The sequence below is a fragment of the Dipodomys spectabilis genome, unplaced genomic scaffold, assembly GCF_019054845.1.
Source record: "Dipodomys spectabilis isolate Male_0828 unplaced genomic scaffold, ASM1905484v1 ptg000295l, whole genome shotgun sequence".
In the NCBI taxonomy this organism is placed as follows: Eukaryota; Metazoa; Chordata; class Mammalia; order Rodentia; family Heteromyidae; genus Dipodomys; species Dipodomys spectabilis.
Window position 1 is genome coordinate 6,274,802 of NW_024870972.1, and position 20,569 is coordinate 6,295,370.

Consider the following 20,569-nt stretch of genomic DNA (forward strand, 5'->3'; position numbering starts at 1 on the left):
GTGGGGGGAAAAGAGCAAAACAATTCGTTTAAATAGGGATTCAAGTGTACCCATTTCAAAAATGTGATATACAAGTCATGTCCAAAACGAACTTTACAACTTTGGTTTGTGAGTGGTGGTTGATATGGGAGAGGGGAGGACTGTGCGGGAGGGCAGGAGGAGGATGGGAAAAGATGGGAAGGGGAAACAAAGGAGGACGTTACAATAATTTATAAAAAATGCACTCATTATCTTGCACATGTAATTGTAACCCCTCTGTACATTGTTTTCACAAAAAAAATAAACGAACAAATAAATAAATAAATAAATTTAAAAACAAGAAAAGATGGAGCACTCAGAACTTGGGGACCTTGAAAGGGTTTGAAGGCCCCCAAGCAATGAGGGTTTACTCCTTCCCCAAAGGTGGGACACGTCTCCATAGAAAAATTGACAGCACCAATCTTCCTAAAAAGCTATTGTCTGCATCCTAGCAAGACAGAAAGTGTCTCATCTTGTCTACAATCACAGTTTCCGTTTTTTTTCTTACCTCTGGGAAGGCTGAAAAGTTTTTGAGATCTCAGAATGTAAACGACAAGACAGAGCACTCAGACCTTCGGTGAGGTAAACAATATTCTATGGTGCCCAAGTTCTGAATGCTCTACAATTCCTTAAAAGAGTTACAAGCCACTAAAGAGAAATAGACAGCATGGTTCTATCACAGGCAACAGCGGTCTGCTTCCTAGCAAGGCTTGAAGCCCCTTACATTGTCCACAGTAACAAGTCCGAATTTTTTCCTTACAATTCAGGGTGGACTGACCAGTGTTAGGATGCTTAGGATGCAAACGACAATATAGAGCACTGAGAATGTGAGAAAATTAAAACAAAATTGTTTTATGGCGCCAAGATTCTCAATGCTCTACACCTTCGAATAAGAAAAGACCCATCCCCGAAGAGAAATAGACAACATCGTTTGGTTTCTAGCAGCCCCTGTGTGCATCCTGGCATGGTTCAAAGCCCCTCTTGGTGTCACCATCTCCTGGACAGTATTTTTTCCTTGCAATTTTGGGATAGCTGTGGAGGGTTTGGGAGCACAGGACGCAAACGACAAAAGAGAGTTCTCAGAATTTGGGGACCATAAAGAAAATTGTTTTAAGGTCTCCAAGTTCTGAGTGCTCTCAACTTTTCCCAAAATCGAGACCAGCCACTTAGAAAGCATTGTTCTGTCTCAGGCAACTGGGCTCTGAATCTTAGCAGGGCTTAATGACCCTTGCACTATCCACAGTAAACAGTCCAAACTTTGTTCTTCCAATTCTGGGAGAAGTGACCAGTGTTAGGGAGCCCAGGTACAAACGATATGATAAAGTACTCAGAATATGGGGACCCTAGTACAGTTTTAAGGCCCCCAGGGAAGGAGGGCTCTACATCTTCCCCAAGGAAGAGACACCCCTCCAATGAGACATTCACAGCACCCATCTTTCCCAAGAAGCTCTGCTCTGCATCCTAGCAGTATTGAAATTGCCTCATTCTGTCTACCTTAACAGGTGATTTTTTTTCCTTTTAATTCTGAGAGAGGTCAAAAGTGTTTAGAAACTCAGCATTCAAAGAACAAGATAGAGCACTCAGAACCTCGGCAATTTAAAACATTATTGTTTTACGGTGACCAGGTTCTAAATGCCCTACACATTCCCCAAAGGAAAGACAGGGCACTAAGGAGAGTTAGACAGCATAGGTCTATCCCAGGCTTCTTCGGTCTGCATCCTAGCAGGGCTTAAACCTCCTCACACTGTCCCCATTAACCAGTCCCAATTTTTTCCTTGCAATTCTGGGATTGATGAGGAGTGTTTCGGAGCTCAGGATGAAAACCACAAGATAGAGCCCTGAGAACTTGGGTACCTTAAAACAAATCTGTTTTTTGGCTCCTCAGTTGTGAATACTCTCCACCTTCCATAATGAAGGGACAAGCCGAGAAAGAGAAATAGACAGCGTATTTCGGTCTCTAGTAGCTCCTATGAGCATCCTGACATGGTTCACAGACTCTCTTGTTATCATCAGCCATAGATCAAAAATTTTCTTTGAAATACTGGGAGAGCTGAGGAGGTTTTGTGAGCACAGGATTCAAATAACAAGAAAGAGCACTCACAACATTTCCCCAAGTTGTATGTGCTCTACACCTTCCCCAAAGGAGAGAAAAGCCGCTAAATAGACATAAACTGCATTTTTCTCGCCCACGCAACTCTGGTCTGCATCCATCAGGGCTTAATTCCCCTCACACTGCCCACAGAGCCCAGTCCAATTTGTTTCATCCAATTCTGGGAGAGCTGACCTCTGTTAGCGAGCTCAGAATGCAAACGACAAGATAGAGCACTCAGAAATTTGGGACCTTGAAACAGTTTTAAGGTCCCAAATTGAGGAGGCTCTACTCCTTCCCCAGTGGAGAGACAAGCCTCCAAAGATATATGGACAGCACAGACCTTTCCCACTAAGCCCTAATCTACATCCTAGCAAGACTGAAAGTTCCATATACTGTCAACAATATCAGGTCCAATTAAACTCGTTGCAATTCTGGGAAAGCTGAAAAGTGTTTGGAAGCACAGAATGCAATCGACAAGATAGAGCAACAGAGAAATTCGGCGCCTTAAAACAAAATTGTTTTTCAGGGCTCTAATTCTCAATGATCTACACCTTCCCCAAAGGAGTGACAAGACTCTAAATAGAAATTGACCACATCTTTCTAACCCAGGTTACTCTGGTCTGCGTCCTAGCATCGCTGAAAGCCCCTTATACTGTCCATCCACAGTAACCAGTCCAATTTTTTTTTCTTCCAATTCTCGGAGAGCTGACAAGTTTTAGCGAGTTCAGCATGCAAAAGAAAGTTTGAGTAAAAGAATCCGGGAAGATGGCGGAGGAGAAGCTGGAGTCTAAGTAAGCTCTCGCATAGAAAGCAGTCTTAGAGTTCCAGTGAACAGTCCTAAGTCAGAGAATTACACCAAGTGAGTCATCACAGGACAGAGAATTTGGCCAGAGAAAGAAACCCAGGCAAGGAAACACTTCTGAGCCCTTGCCAGCAGCTGCCTCGACGGCAGCAGCTGTGGCGGTGGCAGGTGAGCGCAGCCGCCATACCTGAGCAACAGAGAGTCCAGGATGAAGGTGCCAGATGCAGCAGGCGAGCAGATTCTACTCAACAACAGCAAGAACCGACAAGGAGCAGACATCTTCATCCTGCAGTTCACAGACCAGAGATGACCCAGGAACTAAGACTCAGCGTGAGTAGAAGCCTGACATCCTCACTCCTTCTCAGGGAGCAGAGGAGGGAAGGCCACCCCTCCCCCCCCAGCACCGGTATTCTCCATCTTAGATACCGATAAAGCTCGCCGGAGCTGCTAGCTCCAGCTCAGGCCTTCGAATAAAACGAGTCATTTAGCAGGTCACAAGAACTTAACGGCGGCGGTGGCCTGCCAGACTCAGCTCAACCCAGGGAAAAGTCACCCAGCTCGGGCGCCAGTCAGAGGAGTGGGTTTCTTCACTGGGTAATCAGAGATAGAGGCTGCCCCTCCCTCTAGCAGCCTCGACAAGCAATTGAAAGTCAGTAAACAGAAACCCTGAGAATGGCTCCAGGCTGGGCTCTGTGAGGTTTTCACAAACCAGCCCCGGAAAAGCTACCAGATCCTAGCCTCATCACTGAATCCCCCTCTTTTGTGATGCTCAAAGCAGATCTGTCTCCCAATGAACTAGCCTGGGAGGAGGATCACCAAATCCTGGGTAAAGCAGAGCATTTTACTGCCTGTTCGAACAAACTGACTTAAGAAACCAACCAAGCCACAGGACCACAAGCAGACCAGAGACTCCAACAAGCGGCTGGTTACGGACACAAGGGAAATACAGGATTTTTCTCACTCCTCCCCCCGCAAAAAAAAAATCAAAAATTTTTTGGGGTTTTTTTTTTTTTTTTCTTTTTTCTCTTCTTCGTCTTCTTTTTCTTTTTTTTTTTCTTTTTAGTTTTTATTTTTGGTATCTTATATAAAAATTTTTTTTTCTTTTCTAAATCTTTTTTCAATCTTTAATCTTTGCCTTTTTTGATAAAAAAAATGTTTTCCAGAAAGTTTCTTTTCCTCTTATAATTTTTATTTTGGGGATACGGGAGTGTGCGTTTTTGCTTCCTTTTTTGGTCTTCTTTCTCTTTATTTTTCTCTTTTTTAAATTATCTTTTTGTTTTTTGTTTAGCTCTACTGAGCTTCTCTTCTTTTTCTTCTTCCTTTCTTATCCTTTTCACCTTCTCCTCTCTTTCGTTCTTCTTTATGTGACTTAATTTTTGTCCTGCACACCCTCAGATAAACCTGTAGTGGACTATTAGACCCTATCCCCCATTGTGCACACACTTAATCCACAAATTTATTGCACAGGCCAAAACCTCTGAGACTTAAATTCCTTAATAGCAGTACTACCTCTTTATACCTATATAATATTTTAAGCATTTTTATTTTTAAGTTTTTCACATCTCCTTTATATCCCTCCCCTTCTCTCAATAAATTCACGTTCTTATCTAAATAGATTGTTATCGACTCTACATAATTTTATTAATTTCTACCTTTCTATTTTTTCTGGTCTCTTTTCTTTTCCTGTTCCCTTTCTTTTTTTTTTCTCTCTCTCTCTCTCTACTTTCATCCTATCCAACCTATTTCCTGCTTTGAGATTAAGACTTAGTTAACTCTCCCAGAGCCTCCCCACATCAATCTATTCCTATTTTTTTAACCCACATCTCTCCCTAACCCAAATAATTTCTGGTCTTCCAAATTCTTCTTTCCAGTTCGTAGCCCATTAACGTATAGTTATTTGGTGTTGAATTGATGAATCTGTTGAACTAGATTGTATCTGTAGACTATTGACTGTGCAAATTCAGACTTGGGTTGATGCTTGCATTAAGATAGTGTTCTAGCACAAAACTGGTGCTATTTTCATCTCAAATGGGCAGAGTAAGCCGGAAAAACACAAGAAAAATGGCAAATCCGGGTATCTCAATTCCCAATCCCGATAATCAGGGGACAGAACAGATAATGAATAATACAGAGGAGAATTCCCAAATAGCTCTACCAACACTGCTGGCAAACATGATAAATCAAAAGATTGAAAGCATACAAAGGTCTCTGTATGAGCGTGATATCGAGAGAGAGGAGGCATTCCAAAAGTTTACACAGGAATATCATAAGCGTGAGGAAGCTACTCAAAAGCTGATACAGGATTTGCATGAGCAGTTTGAGAATACTTAAAATGAAAGACAGGAATGGCGTGAACAGGCTGAGAACACTCAAAGAGAACTACAGGAATCCCATGAACGGGAGGAAGCTTATCAAAGAGTAATACAGGAATTGAGAGAGCACGAAGAGAATACACAAAGATCACTAAAGGCTTTCATGGAATCCATTAACAAAGAGCTGAAGGAAGTCAGGGAGACCACAAAGGGAATGCTGAATGGAACCCAACAGAAGGAATGGGAGTCCAAGGAAACCATAACCAATCAACTAAGTGATCTGAGAATTAACACTGAACATCAAATTAAGGAAGTAAAGAAGTTCATACAAGATCGAAAAAAAAGCTTCAACAAAGAACTTGAAGCCACTTAAAGCTGACCAATTAGAAGGAAAAAAGATAAAAAACAAAGTAGAAAGTATTGACAGCAGGTTAGACCATGCAGAAGATCAAATCTCAGGGATTGAAGACAGGCTAGATATTATAGAGAAAGAACGTACAAACCTCCAAGACAAGTACAAGAAATATGAGAGATCTATCCAACATTGGAAGACACCATCAGAAGGCCTAATCTAAGGATAATGGGTGTAGAGGAGCACCTAGAAACAGAAGTCAATGGCCTAGGAAATTTGTTTAACAGGATCCTAGCAGAGAACTTCCCAAACATGCAAAAAGATAGGCCTATTCAGATACAAGAAGCTTTTAGAACTCCAAACAGACCAGACCAGAGTAGGACATCTCACCGTCACATTATAATGCACACAGGATCAACTCAGACGAAGGAAAAGATCCTTAAAGCTGTCAAGGAGAAAAGATTAATCACCTATAAAGGAAAACCAATTAGAATCACCTCAGATTTCTCAGCAGAGACAATCAAAGCAGGAAGAGCCTGGAACGATGTATGCCATGCGCTAAAAACAAACAACTCTCAACCAAGAATACCGTACCCAGCTAAACTCTCCTTCATAACTGAAGGCCAAATAAAAACCTTCCATAGCAAAGAAGAATTGAAACAATACATCTCCACCAAACCAGCCCTACAAAAGATTCTTAAAGATGTCCTACACATAGAAAACCAACAAGACCACAATAAAGGTCAAGAAACTGCACCCAAACTGAGAATCCAAGAACCATAGGAAGAAGTTTTCACAACCCCCAAGAAGGTGGATAACATGGCAGGAACTCCCAAATGTCTCTCAGTCCTTTCTCTTAACTTTAACGGACTGAACTCCCCAATTAAGCAACATAGACTGTCTAGTTGGAGTAAAAAACAAGACCCTTCTATCTGCTGCCTTCAGGAGTCACATCTTGCCCGTAAAACAAACACATTTTCAGTGTTAAAGGTTTGAACAAAATCTACCAAGCAAACGGCCTCCATAAACAGGCGGGACTTACAATCCTAATATCAGATAAAATAGACTTCAAATTGAAATTCGTGAGAAGAGATAAAGAAGGTCTCTGCATACTAATTAAGGGATCTCTCTTTCAGGAGGATATTACAATTCTAAATATCTACTCGCCAAACAATGGAGCACCCAAATTTATCCAAGATACACTACTTTCCCTCAAATCCCATATAACTCCAAAGACATTAATTGTTGGGAATTTTAACACACCACTCTCCCCACTAGATAGATCAACTCAGCAAAAACTCAACAGAAAAACCGCAGATCTAAACAGCTACATAGATAAACTAGATTTAACAGATATCTATGGAACGTTTCACACAGCAGCATCAGAATACACGTTTTTCTCAGTAGCATATGGAACATTTTCTAAAATAGACCACATTTTAGGCCACAAAGCAAACTTGTCCAAATTCAGAAACATTGAATTTATACCTTCCATTCTCTCTGACCACAAGGGAATAAAATTAGAATTCAACACCAAAAGCCACCTAAGAAAGACTGGTATCACATAGAGGCTGAACAACACACTCCTGAATCACGAGTGGGTCATGGAAGAGATTAGAAAGAAAATTCAAATGTTCATGCTTTTCAACAAAAATGAACACACAAATTACCAGCTCCTCTGGGACACAGCAAAAGCAATACTCAGAGGCAAGTTTATAGCTCTGAGCTCCTACATCAACAAATTGGAGAGATCTGAAACCAACAATCTAATGACACATCTAAACCTCCTTGAAAAAGAGCAGCAAGATAAACCCCAATCCAGTAGATGGAAAGAAATAATTAAAATTAAATCAGAATTAAATGAATTAGAATCCAAAAAAACTATAGAAAGAATCAACAAAACAAAGAGTTGGTTCTTTGAAAAACTTAACAAAATTGAAAGACCCTTAGCAAATCTTATCAGAAAAAGAAGAGAACACACCCAAATAAATAAACTCGGAAATGAGAATGGAAACATCACCACGGAAAAAACCAAGAATCAAAACATTATAAGGGAATACTTCTCAAAACTTTATGCTAATAAGTTTGAGAACTTGACAGAAATGGACTTTTCCTAGCAAATATTGACATGCCAAAACTAAACCACTGGGAGGGCTGAGAAGTTTTTGAGATCTCAGGATGCAAACTACAAGATAGAGTACTCAGACCTCCGGTGAGGTAAACAATATTTTATGGTGCCCTAGTTCTGAATTCTCTACAATTCCTCAAAGGAGATACAAGCCACTAAAGAGAAATAGACAGCATGATTCGATTTTCTTTGAATTATTAGGAGAGCTGAGGAGGTTTTCGGAGCACATGATGCAAATACCAAGAAAGGGCACTCACAAATTGGGGACCTTGTTTTAAGATCCCAAAGTTGTGAGTGCTCTACACCTTCGCCAAAATAGAAATAGAAATAGACTACATTTTTCTCCTCCAGGCAACTCTGGTCTGCATCCATCAGCGCTTATTGCCCCTCACACTGTCCACAGAACCCAGTCCAATTTGTTTCATGCAATTCAGGGAGAGCTGACCTGTATTAGCGAGCTCAGGATGCAAACGACACGATAGAGCACACAGAAATTTGTGACCTTAAAACAGTTGTAAGTCCCAATGTGAGGAGGGGCTACTCCTTCCCCAATGGAGAGACAAGCCTCCAAAGATATATAGACAGCACCTACCTTTCCCACTAAGCCCTAATCTACATCATAGCAAGACGGAAAGATCCATACACTGTCAACAATAACAGGTCCAATTATATTCCTTGCAATTCTGGGAGAGCTGAAAAGTGTTTGGAAGCACAGGATGCAAACAACAAGATACAGCAACACAGAAATTCGGCGTTTAAAACAAAATTGTTTTTCAGGGCTCAAATTCTAAATGATCTAAACCTTCCCCAAAGGAGAGACAAGCCTCTAAATAGAAATAGACCGCATCATAATAACCCAAGTTACTCCAGTCTGCATCCTAGCATGGCGGAAAGCCCCTTATACTGTCCATCCACAGTAACCAGTCCAATTTTTTTCTTCCGATTCTGGGAGAGGTGACCAGTGTTAGCTAGTTCAGCATACAAACGAAAGTTTGAGTAAAGCAGAGAAAGTCAGATAAAGTGATGTTAATGAAATGAACCCTAAGATATGTATTCAAGTGTTTTTTTTTATTTGCTTTCAAGCGATTGTTTATGACACATTCATAAGATCATTTCTTTTTTACTTTGTAATTCCCTCCCCCATTGTATAACCACTGCATTCACTGTATTTCATGTCGGTATAATTTGTGGAGGGGAAGGGGAAACACAATTCGTATAATAGGGATAAAGATGGACCAATTGCAAAAATGTGATGTGCACGCCGTTATGTCCAAAACGAACTTTACCACTTTGGTTTGTGAGTGGTGGTGTTATGGCAGAGGGGAGGACTGTGGGGGAGAGCAGGAGGAGGATGGGAAAAGATGGGAAGGGAAAACAAAGGAGGACGTTACAATACTTTATAAAAAATGTACTCATTTATTTGCACAGGTAATTGTAACCACTCTGTACATTGTTTTCACAAAAAAATGAACAAATGAATAAATAATTAATTTTAAAAACAAGAAAAGATTTAGCACCCAGAGCTTGGGGACTTTGAAACAGTTTGAAGGCCCTCAAGCAATGAGGGTTGACTCCTTCCCCAAAGAGGGACACGCCTCCATAGAGAAATTGATAGCACCAATCTTCCCAAGAAGCTCTGGTCTGCATCCCAGCAAGACAGAAAGTGTCTCATCCTGTCTACAATCACAGGTTCCGTTTTTTTCCTTACCACTGGGAGGGCTGAAAAGTTTTTGAGATCTCAGGATGTTAAGGACAAGATAGAGCACTCAGACCTTCGGTGAGATAAACAAAATTGTATGGTGCCCAAGTTCTGAAGGCCCTACAATTCCTCAAAGGAGATACAAGACACTAAAGAGAAATAGACAGCATGGTTCTATCATAGGCAACAGCAGTCTGCCTCCTAGCCGCGCTTGAAACCCCTTACACTGTCCACAGTAAGAAGTCCGAATTTTTTCCTTGCAATTCAGGGTGGGCTGACGAGTGTTAGGATGCTCAGGATGTAAACGACAAGATAGAGCACTGAGAATGTGGGGAACTTCAAACAAAATTGTTTTATGGCGCCAAGGTTCTGAAAGTTCTATACCTTCAAAAAAGATAAGACCAGCCACTGAAGAGAAATAGACAACATCGTTCGGTTTCTAGCAGCCCCTGTGTGCATCCTAGCATGGTTCAAAGCCCCTCTTGGTGTCACCATCCGCAGGTCAATCTTTTTCCCTTGCAATTTTGGGAGAGCTGTGGATGGTTTGGGAACACAGGATGCAAACATCAAGAGAGAGCTCTCAGAATTTGCGGACCATAAAGAAAATGGTTTTAAGGTCTCCAAGTTCTGAGTGCTCTCAACTTTTCCCAAAAGCAAAACAAGCCACTTAGGAGAAATAGAAAGCATTGTTCTGTCCCAGGTAACTGTGCTCTGAATCTTAACAGGGCATTATGACCCTTGCACTATCCACAGTGAACAGTCCAAAGTTTGTTCTTACAATTCTGGGAGAAGTGACCAGTGTTTGGGAGCCCAGGTACAAACGGTAAGATAGAGTACTCAGAATATGGGGACCCTAGAAAAGTCTTAAGGCCCCCAAGGAAGTAGGTCTCTACACCTTACCTGAGGAAGAGACACCCCTCTAAAGAGAAATTCACAGCAACCATCTTGCCCAAGAAGCTCTGCTCTGCATCCTAGCAATATTGAAAGTGACTCAACTCTGTGTACAATAACAGGTGAAATTTTTTTTTCAATTCTGAGAGAGGTCAAAAGTGTTTAAGACTCAGGATGCAAAGAACAAGATAGAGCACTCAGAACCTCCGCCATTTAAAACATTATTGTTTTACGGTGACCAGGTTCTAAATGCTCTACACATTTCCCAAAGGAAAGACAGGGCACTAAGGAGAGGTAGACAGCATCGGTCTATCCCAGGCATCTTTTGTCTGCATCCTTGCAGGGCTTAAACCTCCTCACACGGTCCCCTTTAACCAGTCCCAATTTCTTCCTTGAAATTCTGGGATTGCTGAGCAGTGTTAGGGAGCTCAGGATGAAAAGGACAAGATAGAGCCCTGAGAACTTGGGTACCTTAAAAGAGAACTGTTTTTTCGCGCCTCAGTTGTGAATACTCTCCACCTTCCATAATGAAGAGCCAAGCCACCAAAGATAAATAGACAGCATATTTCGGTCTCTAGTAGCTCCAATGTGCATCCTGGCATGGTTCACAGCCCCTCTCGGTATCACCAGCCATAGGTCAAAAGTTTTCTTTGAAGTATTTGAGAGCTGAGGAGGTTTTGGGAGCACAGGATGCAAATGACAAGAAAGAGCACTCACAACTTGGGGACCTTGAAACAAGTGTTTTAAGGTCCCCAAGTTCTGAGTGCTCTACACCTAACCCAAAGGAGAGAAACCCCGCAAAATAGTAATAGACTGCATTTATCTCGCCCAGGCAACTCTGGTCTGATTCCATCAGGACTTAATGCCCCTCACACTGTCCAGAGAGCCCAGTCCAAATTGTTTCATCCAATTCTGGGAGAGCAGACCTGTGTTAGCGAGCTCAGAATGCAAACGACAAGATAGAGCAATTGGTGACCTTCCCATGGCTTCCATTATTTGCAATATCTAGTATATGTATGAGTCAAGCGGATCAGGTCAGGTAATGTGATGTTAGGAAAATGAACCTTTAGATATAGAGAGATCTCAGAATTTGAGGACCATAAAGAAAATTGTTTTAAGGTCTCCAATTTCTGAGTTCTCTCAACTTTTCTCAAAAGCGAGACAAGCCACGTAGGAGAAATAGAACGCATTGTACTGTCGCAGGTAACTGTGCTCTGAATCTTAGCAGGGCTTAATGACCTTTGCACTATCCACAGTAAACAGTCCAAACTTTGTTCTTCCAATTTTGGGAGAAGTGACTAGTGTTAGGGAGTGCAGGTAGAAACGATGAGATAGAGTACTCTAAATACGGGGACCCTAGAACAGTCTTAAGGCCCCCAAGGATGAAGGGCTCTACACCTGCCCCAAGGATCTCTCCTTTGGGGAAGGTGTAGATCATTGAGAATTTGAGCCCTGAAAAACAATTTTGTTTTAAGGCGCCGAATTTCTGTATTGCTCTATCTTGTCGTTTGCATCCTGTGCTTCCAAGCACTTTTCAGCTCTCCCAGAATTGCAAGGAATATAATTGGACCTGTTATTGTTGACAGTATATGGAACTTTCAGTCTTGCTAGAATGTAGATTAGGACTTAGTGAGAATGGTCGGTGGTGTCCATATATCTTTGGAGGCTTGTCTCTCCATTTGGTAAGGATTAGAGCCTCCTCACTCTGGGACCTTAAAACTGTTTTAAGGTCACCAATTTCTGAGTGCTCTACCTTTTCACTTGTATCTTGCGCATGCTAACACAGGTCAGCTCTCCCAGAATTGGATGAAACAAATTGCACTGGGCTCTGTGGACAGTGTGAGGGGCATTAAGCCCTGATGGATGCAGAAGAGAGTTTCCTGGACGAGAAAAATGCAGTCTATTCCTATTCAGCGGCTTTTCTCTCCTTTGGACAATTGTTTTAAGGTCCCCAAGTTGTGAGTGCTCTTTCTTTTTATTTGCATGCTGTGCTCCCAAAACCTCCTCAACTTTCCCAATATTTCAAAGAAAACTTTTGACCTATGGCTGGTGATTCTGAGAGGGGCTGTGAACCATGCCAGGATGCACATAAGAGCTACTAGAGACCGAAATATGCTGTCTATTTCTCTTTGGTGGCTTGTCTCTTCATTATGGAAGGTGGAGAGTATTCACAACTGAGGCGCCAAAAAACAGTTCTGTTTTAAGATACCCAAGTTCTCAGGGCTCTCTCTTGTCGTTTTCATCCTGAGCTTCCTAACACTGCTCTGCAATCCCAGAATTACAAGGAAAACATTGGGACTTGTTAATGGGGACAGTGTGAGGAGGTTTAAGCCCTGCTAGGATGCAGACCGAAGATGCCTGGGATAGACGGATGCTCTCTAACTCTCTTTAGTTCCCTTTCTTTCCTTTGGGGAATGTGTAGAGCATTTAGAACCTAGTCACTGTAAAACAATAATGTTTTAAATCGCCGAGGTTCTGAGTGCTCTGTCTTGTTCTTCGCATCCTGACTTCCTAAACACCTTTGCCCTCTCTCAGAATTAAAAGGAAAAAAATGCCACCTGTTATTGTAGACAGAATGAGGCACTTTCCATATTGCTAGGATGCAGAGCAGAGCTTCTTGGGAAAGATGGGTGCTGTGAATTTCTCTATGGAGGTGTGTCTCTTCCTTGGGGAAGTTGTGGAGCCCTCCTTCCTTGGGGGCCTTAAGACTGTTCTAGAGTCCCCATATTCTTAGTACTGTATCTTATCGTTTGTACCTGGGCTCTATAACACTGGACACTTCTCCCAGAATTTTTTTTTTAAGTTAAGCACTTAAGGTATATTGAACATTTATTTGTTTACTTATTTGTTTTTCATAGAGCTTGAACTCAGGGCCCGGGTGTTGTCCCTCAGCTCTTCAGCTTAAGGCTATCACTCCACCACTGAGTTAACTTTCCAGCCCTTGAACTTTTTTTTTTCTTTTTTTATTGTAAAACTACTATACAGAGGGTTACAGTTACATGAGTGGGGTAATGAGTACACTTCCTCTTGAACATTGTTACCCCCTCCATTGTTTTCCCCTACCATCCCCTCCCTCCCTCCCTTCCCCGATGTTCTTTTTTTTTTTTTTGTGATTATGTGATTACATAATTTCCGGAAATTCACAGTACTGTGGAATAATGATGCTCATTTAAAGTCACAAGTTCATTCTAACTTTCCTGGAGCAAATTGTCTATCACAGTCTGTAATATATAACGGTGCTCACATGTTATATACCATATATGTGATCTGCAGCATGGGGATATTTAGTTGTGGTTCAACCAGATGAGTGGGAGTTCTTTGTTTCTTAAGTCCTGTTAGTTTTGTCATATCACCTAACATTTTGGATTTAGCATCCACTTATCAGGGAGACCATGTACCATTTGTCTCTTCGTTCTTGGCTGACCTTGCTCAACATGATTCCTTCTAGCTCCATCCATTTCCCTGCAAATGCCTTTATTTTGTCATTTGTAATGGCTGCATAATATTCCATTGTGTATAGATACCACAATTTTTGGATCCATTCTTCTGTGGTGGGGCATCTAGGTTTTTTCCATATCCTAGCTATTGCGAACAGTGCTGCAATAAACATGGAGGTGCACGTGTCCTTGTATATTGGTTCCTGTTGTTCAGGGTAGATGCCTATAAGTGGTATGACTGGGTGGTAAGGGAGGTCAATCTTTAGCTTTCTAAGGACCCTCCAGACTGATTTCCAAAGTGGTTGTATAAGTGTACATTCCCACCAACAGTGTAATAGGGTTGCTCTTTCTCCACATCCCCTCCAGCATTTGTCGTTGGCTGATTTGTGGAAGTGGGACATTCTGACTGGGGTAAGGTGGTATCTCAGGGTTGTCTTTATTTGCATTTCCTTCACCACCAGGGATGATGAACATTTCCTCATGTGTTTCTTTGCCATTTTTATTTCTTCATTTGAGAAGTCCCTCTTTAGTTCCCTTGCCCATTTAGTAATTGGTTTGTTAGGTTTGGGATGGATTAGTTTCTTGAGTTCCCTGTATATACAGGATGTTAACCCCTTGTCTGATATATTGCTGGTAAATATTTTTTCCCAATTGGTTGGTTGTCTTTCTAGCTTGGTTGTGAGAGCTTTATCTGTGCAGAAGCTTTTTATTTTAAGGTAGTCCCATTTGTCGAGTCTCTCTCCAACTTGTTGTGACCCTGGGACTCTGTTCAGGAAGTTCCTTCCTGTGCCTATTAGTTCAAGTGTCTCTCCTACTCTGTCCTGCAGTAGTTTCAGAGATTCAGGTTTAATGTTAAGGTCTTTAATCCATTTTGAGTTGATGTTGGTGTATGGTGATAGGCTGGGGTCCAATTTTAGTTTTCTGCATGTGGCTGCCCAGTTTTCCCAGCACCAGCGGTTGAAGAGGCTGTGTTTCTTCCATTGTATGTCTTTGGCTCCTTTGTCGAATATCAGCTGGCTCTAGGCCTGTGGATTTATTTCTGGATCTTCTATTCTGTTCCATTGGTCTTCGGGTCTGTTTTTGTGCCAGTACCATGCTGTCTTTGTTATTATAGCTCTGTAGTAGAGTTTGAAGTTCGGCATGGATAGCCCTCCCATATTGTCTTTATCCCCTAGAATTGTTTTGGTTATTCTAGGTCTTTTGTTCTTCTATACGAATTTTTGGACTGTTTTCTGTATTTTAGTGATGTACGTCATTGGGATTTTAATAGGAATTGCATTGAATTTGTATATTAGTTTTGGAAGTATTACCATCTTTACTATATTAAGTCGGCCTATCCAGGAGCATGGGAGGTCTTTCCATTTCCTAGTGTCTTCTGCAATTTCTTTCTTTAACTTTTTATAGTTCCCATTAAATAGTTCTTTTACATCTTTGGTTAGGTTAATTACTAAATATTTTATTTTTGGGGAGGTTATTGTGAATGGGGTTGCTCCCTTTATTTCCCTCTCTTCCTGTACATTATCAGTGTATAGGAAGGCAACTGATTTTTGTGGGTTTATTTTGTATCCTGCTATTTTGCCAAAATGATTTATGATTTCTAAGAGTTTGGGGATGGAGTTTTTGGGATCATGGAGGTATAGTATCATGTCGTCTGCAAAAAGGGATAGTTTAACTTCTTCTTTCCCTATGTGGATCCCTTTAATGTCTTTTTCTTGCCTTATTGCCCTGGCTAAGGGTTCTAGGACTATATTGAAGAGGAGTGGAGACAGTGGGCATCCTTGCCTTGTTCCTGATTTTAGGAGAATTGGTTGTAGCTTTTCCCCATTAAGTATAATATTGGCTATTGGTCTGTCATAAATGGCTTTTATTGTTTTTAGAAATGTTCCTTCTATTCCTATTTTCTCCAGAGCTTTTAGCATGAATGAATGTTGAATTTTATCAAAGGCCTTTTCTGCATCTGTGGCGATAATCATGTGATTCTTGACCTTGGCTCTGTTGATATGTTGGATTACATTTATTGACTTACGTATGTTAAACCATCCCTGTGTCTCTGGGATGAAGCCTACCTGGTCATAGTGTATTTTTTTTTTATGTGTTTCTGGATTCTGTTAGCTAGAATCTTGTTAAGGATCTTTGCATCTGTGTTCATCAAGGAAATTGGCCTGTAATTCTCCTTTTTGTTTGGGTCTTTGCCTGGTTTGTGGATGAGTGTGATATTGGCTTCATAGAATGAGTTTGGGATAGCTCCCTCCTTCTCTGTTTCTCTGAAGAGCTTGAGGAGTATGGGTATTAGTTCTTCTTTAAAGATCTTATAGAATTCTGCTGTGAATCCATATGGTCCTGGGCTTTTTTTGTTGGAAGACTTTTGATAGCTTCCTGTACCTCATTATAGGATATTGGCTTATTTAATTGGTTAACTTCTTCTTTGCTCAGTTTGGGCAACTTGTATTTCTCTAAAAATGCATCCATTTCTGCCCGATTTTCTTCCTTTAGAGAGTATAGCTTTTGAAAGTAGTCTGTTAGAATTGTTTGGATATCTTGGGTACGTGTTGTGATGTTTCCCATGGCATCTCTAATCCTATTAATACGGGTTTCCTCTCTTCTTTTTTTAATTAATCTAGCCAACGGGCCATCAATTTTGTTTATTTTTTCAAAGAACCAGCTTTTTGTTTGGTTTATTTTGGTTATGGTTTTCTGATTTTCTGATTGGTTAATCTCTGCTCTTAATTTGGTTATCTGGCTTTGTCTAGTAGTTTTAGGTCCCATTTTTTCTTGTTTTTCTAGCTGTTTTAATTGTAAGATAAGATTATTTACTTAGTCTGTCTCCATTCTCTTGATGTGGGCACTGAGGGCAATAAATTTGCCCCTCAGGACTGCTTTTGCTGTGTCCCACAAGTTTCTTTGTGAGGTATTTTCATTTTCATTTAGTTGTAGGAAATGCTTTATTTCTTCTCTGATCTCTTCTGTTACCCAGGCATTGTTAAGGAGTGTGCTGTTCAATTTCCATGTATTAGAGAAATTTCTGCGGTATGCTTTGTTATTGAGAGCTAGCTTGATTCCACTGTGGTCAGATAGGATACAGGGGATTATGTCGATCCCTTTGTATTTGCTTAAGTTCCTTGCATGAACTATGATATGGTCTATTTTGGAGAAAGTTCCGTGAGCTGCTGAGAAGAATGTGTACTGTGTTGTTTTAGGGTAAAATACTCGGTAGATGTCAGTTAATTCCGCTTGAAGTATGGCCTCTCGGTAGGTTCTTTGCCAATCCTCTGGTTGGTAGACCTGTCCTTTGGTGAGAGTGGTCTGTTAAAGTCTCCTAGTATTATCGTATTGGGATCTATTTTATTCTGTAAGTTTGAGAGCATTTGTTTGACATATCTGGGTGCACCAATATTTGGGGCATATAAGTTGATGATGGTTATATTCTCCTCTTGGATTTTTCCCTTTATTAATATGTAGTGTCCGTCTTTGTCTTTCTGTACTGATTTTAATGAAAAGTTTATTTTGTCAGATATGATGATAGCTACACCTGCTTTCTTACTGGGGGCAATTGATTGGTAGATCTTTTTCCACCCCTTCACTCTGAGTTTGTTTGTGTGTTTGGCTGAGAGGTGGGTCTCCTGAAGGCAACAGATGGATGGGTCTTCTTTTCTGATCCAGTCCTCAGTTCGTTTTCTTTTAATTGGCGAATTCAGCCCATTTATATTAAGAGAAAGTATAGAGAGATGCATTGTTGTCCCTGCCATTCCGTTTTCCTAAGTTTTTCTTCTTTCCTTTCCTCCTGTGCTTGCTCAGTTAGACTTTGAGTAACGCCTGTTTGGGGCAGGTCCCAGTTCCTGGTTGCTTTCTTCAGGTTGTGTCCCCCCTCTTAGAATTCTTTGTAATGCTGGCTTAATGTTTATGTATTCATTTAGTTTTTCTTTGCTATTAAAAGTTTTCAGTTCTCCATCGAATGTGAATGCTAGCTTTGCTGGGTATATTAGTCTGGGTTGGCAGTTATTGGCTCTCAGGGCTCGTATGGTGCTTTCCCAGGCATTTCTTGCATTCATTGTTTGTGTGGAGAGATCTGCAGTGATTCTAATTTTTTTCCCGTTGTAGTATAGCTCTTTCTTCATTTTTGCTGCATGCAGGATTGTTTCCTTATTATTCAGATCTATCATTTTTACTATAATGTGTCTAGAAGTGTTTCTCCTGGGATCTTGCTTGTTGGGTGTTTGATAAGCTTCTGTGATGTAGTTAAGATGGTCGTTTTTGAGGTGGGGAAATTTTTCATTGATTATCTTGTTAAATAGGTGTTGCATTCCCTTGCTCTGGAATTTCTCACCTTCGTCCACTCCAATTATGCGAAGGTTAAATTTCTTGGCATTATCTGCTTGCTCTTGAATTTCCCTTTGGTTTAATTTGAGTGAATTTTCCATATCTGTCACTTTTTGGTCCAGTTGGTGTATTCTGTCTTCTGTATCTGACACTCTACCTTCCATTTCATTCACTCTGTTGACCGTGGCTTCTATTGTGGTTTGCATGGAGGAAATGGATCTCCTTATGGATTCAATGTTGGTTCTCAGAGTACTGATCTCACCTCTCAATGAGGTATGCATTACCTCTAATTTGGCGTTTATCTCACTTCTTACTGAGATTTGTGCAGCTTCTATTTTTGCATCCAACTCTTGTTTGATATCCTGTACCTCTTTTGATAGTTCATCCTTGTGCTCTTTCAATTTCTGATCAATTTCTTGCTTTATTTCTTGAGTCATTGCCTCCAGCAACCCTTGGATGTAGCTTTTGTCTTCCATTCCTGCTTTGCTCCTACTGGGGCTCTCCCATGCGTGGCTGCTGGCTTTTGAGGTGAGCTTGCTGTCCTGGGTGGTGGTAAACCTTGTGATTATTCTCTGTGATTTTCGCATGGGGGTTCAGGAGACTGTTCTTCAATTTTGTTTTGGTGTGTCTGTCTTTGCTTGGTTGCTGATTCTGTATTGGTAGAGAGAGTCTGTGCCTGATCTGGGTTCTGTTGGGAGCCTATTTCCAGCTGCTATTCTGACCTACTTAGGATTCTCAGCTCTCTGCTGTAGATTGCTGGCAATTCCCGCCTTTGGAAGGGTTGAGCAGCCTAGACTGCTTGTGTTTGCTCCTATGGGTGCTCTTGGGAAGATCAGATGCTCTGGATGCACTCTCCCAAATACTGGAGTCTGCTATGGGCTCCTGATGTGTTTTTGTTTGTTTGTTTGGGGCTGGTTGTGGGCTTGAACTCTAGGTTTGGGTGCTGTCCCTCAGCTCTTCAGCTCAAGGCTGGCACCCTACCATTTGAGCCACAGCACCACTTCTGACCCTTTTTGCTTTTGTGATGCTGAGGAATCAGATCCAGGGACTCATACATCCAAGACTATCACTCTATTGCTGAGCCGCCTTAACAACCTGAGCTCCTGCTTACTATCAGCTGCTGGCATCCTGTGTTGCCCAATTCCCAGCCTAGGGTATATGGGTGGAGTTTTGGTGGGGTTTGCGCTTCTCTTGTCCTGAGCCTCCAGGTCTTTTGTTGTCACTGGCATGCTTCCCGGGGAGTGTTGTTTCCTGATTTTCTCCCCTCTGTTGAGGCATATGCTCAGCTTTTTACTTCAGTTGGGAGGAGTTAGTTGTGTTGTTCAGGCACCAGATCCCTGGGCCTGGTTCCGGCCCCAGCCTGGAGCGGGCTCGTTAGGCCTGTGCTGATGTGTATACCAACTAGGTTTTGCAGCCTGGGGGACACAGTTCAAATTTCTTCTACTGTTGGCAGTCTTGACCCAGGGGCGCTGTTCCTGACTTGGGCATTTAAGCTCCCTTCCAGGGGCACTCTTGCTCTGGCCTGGCCAGCAGAGTGTGCTCCACGGGCTGGTGGAGCTCTCGAACAGTTCCCAGTTTTAGTGGGTCCTGTGGTCCGGGTGTTGGGGTAGGGAGTCTAGGGGATCTGGGGATTCCCTCCAGCTCTGGTCTCCCTTGAGGGATACACTGTCCCCTTTGGGGTTCTCACCTAGGAGCTGGTTGTTTCTGTGTGGTGTAGGTCGTCAGTTGTTGTTGCAGTCCGAGTTCAGTTGGGGTGGTTGCGGGCTGGGTTGGGCAGTGGTGGCTCTGTGTGATTCTTTTCTGTCTCTGCCTCTGTCGAAGCTGTCGGGTCAAAAGTGTCCATGCTCAGGCGGCTTCTTTGTGGGTTGTAGAGATCCAGTGGGTCTGACGCCAGTGCCTCAGGCGACTTCTGTGCTGGTGATCTGCAGGCAGCCAACCCCCTATGCCTCTGGGACCCAGGCGGCCACCTCAAGGTCATTGCGATCGCATTCAGGAGGGTGGTGTGCCAACAGGTCCCTTTGTCGCGCTGCTGGTGCCGGGCGGCTTTGGCAGGATAGAGCCTCTCTGCTCCGGTGGAGAGTGAGGGGTGGGGGTGGGACCCTCGTGGAGACTCCTGGCTGGTAGGTTTCTCTGTTCCTGGCGATCCGCTGTTCTGCAAAGCGGTACCTGGTGATCTGCAAGCGGTCCCCTGTGTCTCTGGGGCTCCGGCAACCCCCGCCAGGCTGGCTGGCCTGCTGCTTGGCACACTGCCGCGCGGCCAGTAAAGGTTGGGGGAGGGGTCTTCGCTTTTCTCTGTTCTGAAATTCTTCTATTCCTCTCTTTCTTTTTTTGTTATTTTCCACCTCTGGTTTTTCTCTGAGTGTTCGTCTTTGTGTTGTTGTCGGTCTCTTGGGGAGATTAAGCATTGGAACTCGAACTCTCTTTTTGGTTGGAGAGAGATGTGGCGTTTCCCTACTCTCCCGTCGCCATCTTGGTCCCCCTGGACAGTATAAGGGGCTTTCAGCCATGCTAGGATGCAGAC